The sequence below is a fragment of the Dreissena polymorpha genome, chromosome 8, assembly GCF_020536995.1.
Source record: "Dreissena polymorpha isolate Duluth1 chromosome 8, UMN_Dpol_1.0, whole genome shotgun sequence".
NCBI lineage: Eukaryota > Metazoa > Mollusca > Bivalvia > Myida > Dreissenidae > Dreissena > Dreissena polymorpha.
Genome location: NC_068362.1, coordinates 20,494,712 through 20,508,103, shown reverse-complemented (window position 1 = coordinate 20,508,103; position 13,392 = coordinate 20,494,712). Strand labels below are relative to the sequence as shown.

General features: G+C 33.0%; 1 protein-coding gene across 3 annotated transcripts in view; it reads right to left on the bottom strand.

Moving 5' to 3' along the window:
* LOC127841033 (uncharacterized) overlaps positions 1-9,410 on the bottom strand; it is a 181,211-nt gene extending 171,801 nt beyond the window's left edge. For all 3 annotated transcript variants that reach the window (XM_052369538.1, XM_052369539.1, XM_052369541.1), the window contains exon 1: positions 9,316-9,410. The gene's annotated coding sequence lies outside the window, so the exon portion shown is untranslated. The remainder of the gene's footprint in view (positions 1-9,315) is intronic.
* Positions 9,411-13,392: the final 3,982 nt, after the last annotated feature.

The window sequence follows — 13,392 nt, the reverse complement described above, 5'->3', positions numbered from 1 at the left end:
TCTTATGTATATTTTATCTCGTTTTTAATTCAATTACATCTAACAAAGAATTATATGATTTTGTTCTTTTAATTTGAATGATTATAAAGGGTTATATCAAATTTAGTTTTTCCCTAATCAGTGGACTTTTCGTGTGGAAAAAAAAAAGCTAATTAATTTATTTTCCCAATTTCATGAAAATGCCGATAAAATTCCCAATTCCAAAGCCATGGGCTATCTTCCCAAAAAGTGGAAAAAAAAACTGGCGTGTTTTTGGACGCGTTGCAGTTTTTAGGACGTTCTCTGGGCGCCGCCATTGTTTTTTTGACAGATAGACTGTATACGCCGCTTTTATTGGAAAAAAAATGCGCTTTGTTATACAAACCCGATAACCATTCTATATAAGCACCGCAAAGATCTTTAATACGCGAAAAGAACTCAATAAAAATCGATACGAACCGATGTAAAAATAATATTCGTAACTTAATTTTGAAATTCTTAATGGTACGACAAGATTTTAAAATAAATACGTAACGGACTTGAAAATAATTCGTAATTACGAAAATACGACCCTTATCTGGAGCTCTGTGATAGGTGTTTATTTCGATCTAATACAGCGTTTTTTTTCCCCAAAGGGGAAAGGTACCTGTACCCCTACAATTGGGAATTTTTCGAGTCGTGAAATCTTCAAATTGGAAAAAACGAGTCACGAAATCAATGAATTGGGAAAAATTTGAGTCGCAAAATTGATGAATTGGGAACCTTTAAAATGCATGTAATCTATCATTAGGGGCTATATTCTGCATCACAAAGCATTTTAAACTCTAGATTTTGACAGAAAAACTACAGTACGGTTATGATATTTTGACTATCGTATCATGTCATGTGAAAATTGTGTTATTGCCACTTCAGTTAGAATGTGCCCGTCAATTGGAAAAATATCTTCCAGTGATAGGCATAAGCACTGAGGTTGCATAAAAAATAATATTAATAATTTTGTTTTAGCCCTTAAGTCTTACAAGCCCTGCAATGTTTCATGTGAGTTAAATTAAAAACTTAAAAACTAAACAAAAACAACAACAATGGATCTTGTACTGGTTTGACATCTTTTAACAATAGACAGTGAGAATAGTCACATGTAACCAAAATGAGTTTTTAGAGTGGAATGCTTTAACAATAATTTTCAAAGGTAAGTCTTATATTTTGTTTTGATTTTTTTTCAAATCATCAAATAAGATATTAAAATCATCTGCCATAAAATGCTAATGTATATGTTGTAAATAACTATAGGATTTTACACCCATGTCTCATTATTTTTAATTTTATGTTAAACTTTTATTTGTTTATATTCGTATCCGAATAGTTACTGTCCGGATTTGACACTTAAAAAACTATACATAGAAGTAATATGCGCATTTAACTCAATACGGTTACGTTTTTTTTTAATGTCAACGAAAAATTAGTGTTGAGAAAGTTTATTGATGTAAGGAAGACTGGTCTTAGCGATGGAATTCTTTCACGGGAAATATCGATCACTCGTCGCGGTTATGTAATCCATTCACATTTTACACAGTGGTTAGAGTTGCGCCCCATTTGAAAAGTTTTGTTTACTTTCTACGCAACAATGTCCTGCGAAAATAAATGGCCGAAAATGAAAGGCTCGACAATATCAAAAGATATTTCCAGCGAAAATGAAGGCACTGGCTATTGGGAACGGCACCTAAAATCGTTCGGAACGGTAGATATCGAGATTGGGAAAGGTCCGGTGCTAAAATTGGGAAGCCTCCGGTAGGCTTTGGGAAAGGTACCGTTCCCCGGTACTAGTTAAAGAAGGAAAAAAAAACGCTGTAATACGCCATATGGGGCCCACGAGAACAACATATTTTCATAAGAAGTCAACAAAAAGAAAACAAAATTGCAGAAATACGCACCAGCCCTATGCTCACACTCACACACTCACAAGTAAACAAAACATACATAAACGTACATGAACAAAATTTAAATCATGACTAAAGGTGGAGAAGCTCATTATGAGTGAGACATAATAATCATCGAAACATAATATTGATAATTGAATAGTTCATTAAAAGCGAAAAAAGTCTCCGACACTGTATTAATGGACATACACTATACTTAAATCCTTTAGATAACTTACCCTTTCTCGTTCTATCAACCAATTTAACTCTTGTGCATACTTCTTACTCTAAATGCAAATATTATCTTGGTTTGGGGATTTCAATGTTATTTCCGTGATCATGGAGTCGAAGTGCAAGACTTAACAAGATGTGTTTGTGAAACACAATGTCCCCCTATATGATGTTTGACCTTGAAGGATGACCTTGACCTTGTGAAGGATGACCTTGACCTTTCACCACTCAAAATGTGCAGCTCTATGAGATACACATGCATGCCAAATATCAAGTTGCCATCTTCAATATTGCAAAAGTATGCATAAAATGAGTGATTTTGGCCACATATATTTGACCTCTGACCTTGAAGGATGACCTTGACCTTTCACCACTCAAAATGTGCAGCTTTATGAGATACACATGCATGCCAAATATGAAGTTGCTATCTTCAATATAGCAAAAGTTATTGCAAAATGTTAAAGTTGGCGCAAACAGACCAACAGACAGGGCAAAAACAATATGTCCCCACTACTATAGTGGGGGACATAAAAAAAGGATGTTGTTTCGCTTGCTGTTGTTAAATCCATACAGGGCTTCCCAGCTGGCACAGCTGCTGATATTCGGATCTGAATACTTAAACGTATTCAGACCTTATTCTTAACCGTTGCGCGTTTTACGATATCGGATTTTAGGCGGGAATACAACTCAGTGACACTATTCAATTTCTTATACAACATTGAGAATATTAACAGTTATTGAAATTAACAATATCAGCGATATCTTTTTAAAGACTAAACACCTTTTCAAGTATCGAATTTAACATGTCAATAAAATACATTAATACCAAAAAAGGTTTCATTTAATATTGTTCACATTAAACCTTTAAATGAAAGTGTCGCTTTAACTATTTTCCGTGTCTTAACTTAAAGGGGCCTTTTCACAGATTTTGGCATTTTTTAACTTATTCATTAAATGCTTTATATTGATAAATGTAAACATTGGATCGTAAAAGCTCCAGTAAAAAATCTAGAATAAAATTAAAAAAAAGAAAACAACATTGCCCGGAGCAGGTTTCGAACCAGTGACCCCTGGAGTCCTGCCAGAGTCCTGAAGTAAAAACGCTTTAGCCTACTGAGCTATTCCGCCGAATACACATACTTGACGTATTTAATAGCTTATATAAGCAATCTTCGTAGTTTCACAAAATTTAACGACAAAAACAGAACTCTCCAAATTATTCAATCGTTTCGCGTTGCAACGCTTTATAATTTTTAGGTTTTAAAATCGTCAAAAGATGCATATAATGGCTATATTAGACCATGGTAAATGTTCAGTTTTACTGTTTCCTCACAAATATCATAACTAAAACGAAAATTTGCGAATCTGAAACAACTTTTTTCATTTTTGTCAATTTACCAAAGCGTGAAAAGATCCCTTTAATAAGCCGCAAATCGTTTGCTTAAAACAGTTAACAAAAAGGGCTATACGTTCTAATTCTTAATGAAATACAAAAATAAGTATAACATAATTAATAACGTCCATTAACACACACGGCAAGATCAAAGTTTTAATGGTAAACTAATGTGACATTCCACGTAAATTATTATTTTCGTCTAAATCGAATACTTTATATAGAGAAACAATGTATTTATAACCGACCAATGAGGTAACATTATGCAACTTTCAATTTACACAGTGCTATATGGCAACAATATGGAATTTGAACAGTGGTAGTGTTTTAACAGGGTTTTATTTGGCCCGCTTTTATAGCCGAAATTCGGCTGTGTTCCCAATCCCAAAAAGTATACTTTTTCCCCAAAATGTGGCAAAAAAAAATTCCCAATTTCCAAAAAAAAAAATTATTTTTTTTTAAGAAGTGTCTTATGTGTATTTTATCTCAATTTTAATTCAATTACATCTAACATATTATTTAATGATTGTGTTCTTTTAATTTGAATGATTATAAAGAGTTATATCAAATTTAGTATTTCCCTAATCAGTTGACTTTTAGTTTGGAATAAAAACGCTAATGAATTTATTTTCCCAATTTCATGTAAATGCCGATAAATTCCCAATTCCAAAGCCATGGGCTATCTTCCCAAAAAGTGGGAAAAAAACCCTGGTTTTAAGGTCTGGACTATCATTACTTGTAAGTTTGTATAAACATTCTTCTAGTGCAATTAGTAAAATAATGTTTATATTTTATGTTTAATAATTTATTGCATGATTATCAGGGTTCCCTCTGGGCTTTCAAAAGTTGTCGCCACTTACTTTCGCCAAATTTAAAAAGTTGTCGCCACACTGGGGCTACATTTGGGCAATGAAGATCATGTTATTATAATACAAACAAAAACTGAGCATTTACAGTATGTTAAAGGAATTGATTTAATAACAGTAGTATTAATAATAACAACACATTTAACATTGTTAATTAAATAAAGGCACATTCAATCAGTTGTAACTCTTGTTGATTGACACCTTCTTAGCAGCCTGAATATGTTGCCACAGTTTTGGTGCTTCAGAAGCTTTATGGTATTCTGAAAATACAAAAAGGGAAATATAATATTAATATAATACTAATAATAATCAATGAATGTGAAGTATATAAATAATATAAATGTGTGCTAGCATATGATCTACTACATAGAGCCCTTAACACAACAGTCAAATAAAATAAGCATTTGTGTATATCAAATGTCAAATTGATTTCCATGTGCTAAACTATGTTTACCTTTTTTTTAAAGGTACATCCGATTGTGAATGAATTGATAAGTGTTGAGATTATAAAGAGTTCACACAGCATAGATTGTGCGTTGGAAATCATATTGAAGGAAATGAAATTCTGATAAACAACTGTCTTTGTTTGGTTTTTGTTTGTTAGCTGGTGAATAATAGCGGTGGGAACGTTTGCATTTTGAATGAGTCTCAAAATAAGCAGCATCTAATGTTCACTTTCTAAAAGTCGTTTTACACTCTGAACATGCCATTTTGACGAGTGAAACAGCAATATGTCACCGTTTAAATAGAACCAATAGATGTAAAATGTTTTACTATTTTCTATAATGACACCGATTTTTCTAAAACAATCGATACTTACCTTTTTGATTGTCATTGTTGTCAATTTAACGGTCTTGAATCTGCTTCGAACACTGTGACAAACACTTCACATTTAAGCGCAAAGTCGGTATATTTCAATATTGCCTTATCTCTGAAGCAATAAAACTGCCGACCAATTAAGATAACTTGCAACAACACCCCAGATAATCGCAATTATCACCATAACATTCCACTTTGCGGTAGTCGGCAGTCAGCACCACGCTCCATTGATTACAGCTGTATCGCTTACACCATGGAAATCTATAGTATTACGACTGCCGTAAAGCGGCTGGTAAACACAGCGTCTTTTGTCATTTTAAGAAAATATGAACGCAGAAAAATGTCGATTTTTTTAAAATCGCCATTTACGAAATTTTGTCGCCAGATTTTTTATTTTGTCGCAATTGGCGCCAATGGCGATCGACAGCGGGAACCCTGATTATTCTGTGCTGTTTTATATGAATTTGATGCCGTTAAAGCTTCTGACATGAATTCATGTCGGAACGATGCTATTGCAAAATAACGTTAAACGATATGAGGTCGATGTAAATCGACCTCATATTTATAGGAGTAACGTGTGCCCAATATTTGTATAATTAATTTTTCGATCCCATAAATATTATGCCTAGATCGTTAATTAAAATATTGTTATGTCGGCTTCCTTTAAACCGGATGTTTTATGCCCCACGTGTTTGACGAACAGGTATGGTGTTCGAGCAGTGACATAAACATGTTGTAATTTGTTTTAAGGTAGCAAATTGGTCGTCTTTCCGAGTCTTATATATTTCAAATTAACAATACACGTTTATGCCTTTTGGTAATATAGTTTATTTTTTGTATTAGTGTCATTTCGTGACTATAATGAGTACTGTATTGCGAGTAAATAAGTAAATTTGACAATAAACGTTCACTGGAAAGTCCACCCAACTAAAAGTAGTTTCCCAATTATTTTGTTAACTTTTGACATTCTTTGATGTTTTTCTTTTGGATATTTTAGGATTGTTGGTGTGTGTTGTGTGGACTTTTCATTTGTAGTACCTAACATTAAGTGTATACAATATTTTGACCAAAGGAATTTGTTCAATTTAACTCCGTTTGTTATTTTGATAATTTCATGCATGCACTGTATAATTCTTCAAAAGCAACATTTTGCATAATATTTTTTTTATTAGCATTTACTTATCTGTTCTACAAGTATTTACAAGCCTGTTGACATATAAATTGAAGTATTTGCCATAATATTTATTGAACTATTCCTATGTGAAAAATAAGCCTTTTTACACTTTACTGTTTACATAGTTCTGGCTACCATAACTTTAAATGTCGCTTTTTATGATTTTTGACTGGCATGACTTTATAGTTATGGACCAACCCCATTAGGAAAGTCAACCAGAAATTCCCGAAAAGTTGACAGTTAACAAAGACCGGTTCAAAACAGCTTTTAAATGCAGTTATTGGTCCAAATCAACCACTTGATCGGAAAGATTGACATTCTTCACATTTAAATTATATATTCTTTCCCAAAATACTATCTTAAACATTTAAAATTTATCTATTTTGCTCTTACATATCGAGAAAAACAGCGATGTAACGTATTCATTGAAATGCGAATCTCCCGAGATTTCATGGTCATATTACGTTATTTCTATTTTTAGTAACATACCATGTGCTCAGGTGTTTTCAAATTCAGAATGACATTTTTCGGTATTTAAGATTATTCTTGCTTGTTTTGTAAACAAATTGTAGTGTTAATACAAACTCAACGTGAATATTATTTTAAAGTATCTGATTCACAATGAAATCAGTCTTATAATCCACCAGAAGTAATTTGTTAATCACAAATAATAGATTTCAGAAAACGAAAGTCTGTTTACCATTTCAGCATAAAATGTCAAGGTCGATCCGAAAGTATCCAAAGGCAAATGAAAACTCGTCACGTGACAAAGCGACAATGGCGTCAAAATTGTGAATTTCAGACTGATTAGAGTTATTTTATTCTATTGTAAGATGCATTCGAAACATTTGAACCTTAAGATATTCCCCGATGCAGTAATTTATATTAATTCACCAATATATGTAGAAATGTATCCAAGAAAATGAGCTTTCTTTGATTTATAGCGTGACATAAATATGTTACGACTCTGGTTGACTTTCGATACGGGGTTAGCTTCAGCGTACAGGTCTGTCATTACTATATAAACTGTATACGCTTAAGTTTCTTAAGCTATGTTTACACACGGACTCTAGATTACACGGATATGAAACGGGACCGTTACGCCAAATATCTTGTTGCGTCTAAGTCACGTGACCGTGTCGTAACTATCGATCTTCTATCGAAGCGCCGAGGTTATAAATTTGATGTACCCACTCACGTATTTTGTTAAATTATAGTTTCATTTCTAGGCCGATTTTGACAAATTATATATCATTACAAAGCTTACGTAACGTAGTTTTCAGATATATAAATATATATTAAGTTTTTCTTCTGATTTCGGCAGCCTGGCGAGTTATAACTTTAACTTTTGCAAATAACATACCGTTTTGGAGTTTTAGAATCTAGATTTACGGTTGACATGTTCGTACTTTATACATAATTGTAGCGTTTATATTTGGAGTTCAGTTTTAAAAATAACATCTTGCTTAGGAGAATAGAATTCTGTATACGATAGAAAAAAAAAATGTTTAAAAACGAAAGCAATTAAGGAATGAAGGCGGGAAAATGTAGCGCGCGTTCCTAACGCACTGAACTAATGCTACGGTCTTGGCGATTATGCTTTTGTTTAGAAACCGGCCATTTAATTTCTTTTGCCATCTTATTATATCTTTTAGGGAATATATTGTAGTATTTTGTTCACGAAACATATCAATAAAGCTTATTATAAATGAATCTTAATAAATTAACAATTCAGCTCTTGTTTATAACACAGAACCACGTGCAGTGGTGAGAAAACCGGGTATGTGTATACACATTCCTGAGAAAACACAAACTTATTTTGACAGTTGGTTCGCAACTAGTAAAACAACTATTAACATTAATCAGCAAGAGATCGCACTCAATAACAGAAATGACCACGTAGAGATATCATCACTTACCCTATTTCAAATATTTTCCAGCTGAAAATTGTCCCCTACACGTCTTTTTTAGTTTATTTGTATTGTTTTTCTGGAGCCGAAGTGCATCTCACAGAATATCCATCCAACTTCCGTTGTTTTCACTTTCGTAATTAAAAACTTTGTTTAAAAGAATTATTTCTCCTTTTAGATTGTTAAAGCGATGTGTTATTATATATTATCAATAGAATAGTATACCGTGATGAATTTAAAGGAGTTACGTATCGATCTTTCTGTCAGTCTGTAAGCGTACTATTTTATGCGCAATAATATAAGTATGGTGATTCGACAACAATTGTAAACATTGGTGAAATGCTTCTTACATAGTTATTCTTTTGAGTGTTTATGAGGTCTGATCGTGCAGTTTGCAAACATCAACGCAAAGATTACAATCCAATGCATTTGTCATCGTCAACCGTTTGGAATGTCAATTAGGCGATGAGTGAGTTTTTAGCATGTTTCTTTCTATTTTATGAATTTACAAATGGCTGCCCCCATGGTGATGAAATGACATGTGTTCGAGTTTTGATATTTCTAGATATGTAAACTTTTTTTACTATTTAAGCGTTACTTGCCCTCGTCAATGTCGATATTATTCACTAGTTATATAATTTTCCGCCGAAATACGTTGAATAAACATGATTCAGATTTTTGAAAATAATGTATATTTTAGTGTTAAAATCGCTTTGTATTTTGATTGATTTTGTGGATGGTATGATACGTTGATGTACAAAATTGGTAGCAGTTTGAAGGAAAAACATCCTTTAAAGCATATATGTATACATTTTCAATGTGGCACTTTTTCTTTAGTCAAATTTGAGTTCAATGCTTGGGGTCCCACATTTTTCAAAATGAAGCCTCTACATGAACCTTAACAAAACATTGTCATTGACATCGAGCGCCTCTGGTTAAAACCTCAAACGAAATACAAAGAAAATGATGCATTGCAACCCTTTTCAATTATATACAATAAAATCCAAACACAAGAACCAATACTGACCACTAGAGTGAACTTGGACTCGTTTTTTTTATAGAACAGGCAAATGGCTGCCAGCTTTTCCCTCCGATTTGATCATGTGACTACACTCACAAAAATATCATGTTAAAATAATAAGTACGGGTTATAAAACACTAAACAAATCGGGAGAAAGTCGACCCGGTCACAAATAATAATGGCATATGTATAATATATCAAACAAAGATTTCACTGCGGATTTATAAATAATAATGCCGACGTACCATATTGATATAAACTAGATTGTTTACTGGTAAAAGAGGAAGAAAAAATTGATGATTTCACAACCAATCAATGGTGTACACAAAAGATGTTTTCCATTGACAGTGAGGTATCAAAATTTTAGAACAGAATATATCAAAACAGCGAAACCCATGTATCAGTTATTGAATGTATGTAATTAGAGCTCATTGTGTCATTGTCGACCTGAAAAGGCCCACAAGTCAACCGGGGGTGACTAAAAGCCGATTCATGTCACCCTGCGGTGACTTCAAGCCGACGGTAGTCACCCTTTGTGACTACAATCGGCTTTATCAAGTTTATGTCACCCCAGGGTGACATGAATCGGATTCTAGTCATCCCCGGATGATAAGAATCGGCTTCTAGTCAACCGTGTATTTTTTATCAAACGGCACCGCATCCACAAATAATTTCCCCAATTAATTAATTAATTTTTTTTTTTTAGACATTTAGCTCTTCTTTCGTTTTTGTAGTATTGTGCGTTCCGTGGTACTATAAATTCACAACGCAATTCCGATACGAAATGTTCAACGGGTTTATTCACAATAAACGGTTATAACTATGTACTGATAAACAAAATGCATACTTTCGATACATTCAATAAAACTTAATATTCATCGGATTTAACAGTCTTGACAAAGTAGCGTAGTCAAATAATAGAAAACAATGGATGTCAAAAATTCAATGATGCTCCTCTAAACGTAATACGGTAGTTAAAGTTAGATTTAATAGTTCATTTACTCCATATTTAAAAGAACTTAGTATAAGCTATTACTTATGTCTCAAAATTCAATGGTTCAATACCAAAGTTACTATTGCTAATGTTAATCTTACTTTTTTAGACCAAAATTTGGTCACTTTATATAGCCGCGGCGTTCCACTTGTGACCAGAAATTGGTCACTGTGACCAAATATTGGAGAGAGTGCACAGAATGGGCCTAAGCGTGAAGGTAAAATTAGACCCAGGAGTATTGTGGCAAAGTTTACTCTGTTTAAGGAGAGAGAGCTTGTACGACACCAGGGGAGCGAGCTCAAGGGTACCCCGTTCTACGTGAACGAGCAGTTCCCAAAGGAAGTGTCCGACAAACGCAGAAAGTTGGTGCCACGAATGAAGGAAGCCCGCAGCCAAGGTAAAAAGGCATGGATTGCGTACGACACACTGTTTGTCGACGGGAAACCAGTTCGGGACAAGGAGTGCGTCGGGGATGAGCTGCGCGTACTATCATGGAACGTACATGGACTTACTGCTTTGAAACGAGACAGCGTTGATTTTATTAATATTGTTGCTAAACATGACATAATTTTTCTATACGAAACGTGGACTTCCGACTCAAGTGTCGTTGATATACCCGGCTATAAATCTTTTAATTTCTACAGAAAATTCTAGCATCGAAACGCGAAGAGCGCGAGTGGTGGAACTGTTATCTATATAAAAGATTCTATTTCTAATGGTGTTGAATTTTTTCGTAACTATTTGGACACTGTTATATAGATTAAATTGGAAAAAAATGTTTTTCATATGGACAAAGATGCTTATGTTTGTGGTGTTTACGTATGGGGTGAAGATTCCCCAGCGTACAATATTTTTAATGTTGATATATTTGACGTTTTAGAATCAGATATTAATTTATACGACTCATTGTGATATGTTTATATAGTTGGAGATTTTAATAGTCGTGTAGGCTCTAAATGTGATTATATTATGCATGATAGAATGACTGATTGCATTGATGATTACGATTATATTCCAGATGAACCACTGTACCGGGGCTCACCCGATATAATATTGTAAACAGTCATGGTGTTAATCTTATTGATCTTTGTCAATTTACGAATTCTTAACGGTAGATTGCCCGACACTGACAAGTTTACATTTATAACGCAACAAGGCGCGTCGCTAATTGATTATCTGCTCACAAAAGAAAGCAATTTTTCACGAATCAATAGTTTTACGGTTGAAGATCTTAACGTTTATAGCGACCATACACCAATTAGTTTTTCGCTACATGCCAATTTTGATTATCCGGAAGGGATAAGTGAAAATTATGTGAACATACAATGGGATGTATCTAAACGGGATAAATTCAGAAGTGCTATTATTAGTCGACAAACCGAACTTAATAACTTGACATGTAGTCATAGTAGTAATCTACAAAACAGGGAGTATACAAATACCCTGCATAACTCTTTTACAATAATTATACGTGAAGTAGCCAATCCGTTGTTTTTAAACCATTCCTTGCATAAGAATGTTTCTTATAATGATGCAGCACATGTTAAGCATGCTGACTGGTTCGATAATGAATGTGTTCAAGCTAAAAATATATATTTACAAGCGCAAAACAACAGAGAGTAGGCATTTACTTTGCGCACAAAAAGCAAATTATAAATCTTTAATAAATAAAAAGAAACGTTTGTTTGAAAATAATAAGCTTTGCGAGTTAGAGAAATTAAAGCACGCTAAACCTCGAGAGTTTTGGAAGCATTTTAAAAACAATAAGAGTAGAAAGAGTAACAACATTTCTAATGATGATTTCTTTAAATATTTCTCTACACTAAGTAGTGATATTTCGCAATGCTCAAATGACGAGGCTGAGCAATTTTGTCGCACAAATGATTTTAATAACTGTGATGTCCCGTTTCCGGAACTTGATAAACCAATAATAATAATAATAATAATAAAATCTTTATTTAAAGAAGATAGACTTGTTAAGAAATACATCAGATGAAATTACATAATATGCAATTTATATAATACATTTCTTATTTTTAACAAGGTCTTCTAACAAGATACAATTTACAACAAATACATCACATTTCATCTTGAGCAATAAGAACAAAACATAAAGAATCATATATGCATGCACATATACCCGGTAATGATATATATTATAATTAAAAACAAATGACAGACATAAAACTACAATAACCATTTATGCAAGAACAGTATTTAAACATTAAACTAATGTTATTTACCAAAACAACATAAAGCATGTTCAGTTTATTTCATTAAGTGTGGAAGAAAGATAAGCTTTTATTTTTTTGTTAAATGTAATTAAATTGTTTGTTTGACGTATAGATTGGGGTAACGAATTCCAAATTGTTTTGCTAGAAAATTCAAACGATTGTTTGAAATAGTTTGTTTTGGGTATTCGCACTAGCTTTAAATCCCCCTTTTCGCAAGATCGCAAGTTATAGTGATTATTTTGTAAAGGTGTCAAAAGGTCACGTATGTATGTTGGGGTTTGATTGTGAAATGCTTTAAATACAATAACTGACGTGAAATAGTGATTACGCTGTTCGAAAGTCAACCATTTTAGATCTTTAAATAGTTGTTTTGAATTAGTGTTGTACTTTTTATTTAAAATATGTGCACAACAACGCTTTTGTATTTTGACTATTCTATTAATTTCCGTTTTGGCCGCTGAACTCCAGGTAACGCATGCGTAGTCGGATATAGGTGAGATATAACCATTATAAAAGAGCTTACGCATTTCAAGGGTTAAATATGGTTTTATTTTTTGCAAAAGAAACATTCGTGATGACATTTTTGAACAAACGCTGTTAATGTGTAGTTTCCAATATAGAGTATTGTCAATATTAAGGCTAAGAAGTTTTTGACAATTTACTGTTTTGATCACCGTATCTGAAATTTTAAGTTTTAGATCTGTTATGTTTTGAGCTTTCTGTTTTGACCCTAATACCATACAAGTAGTTTTTAGTGGATTAATAATCATGTTATTAGTTTGGCACCAATCATTAACACTTGAAAGATTTGTTTGTAGCTTATTTTGAAGTATTTGAATATTTGTTCCCACAGTG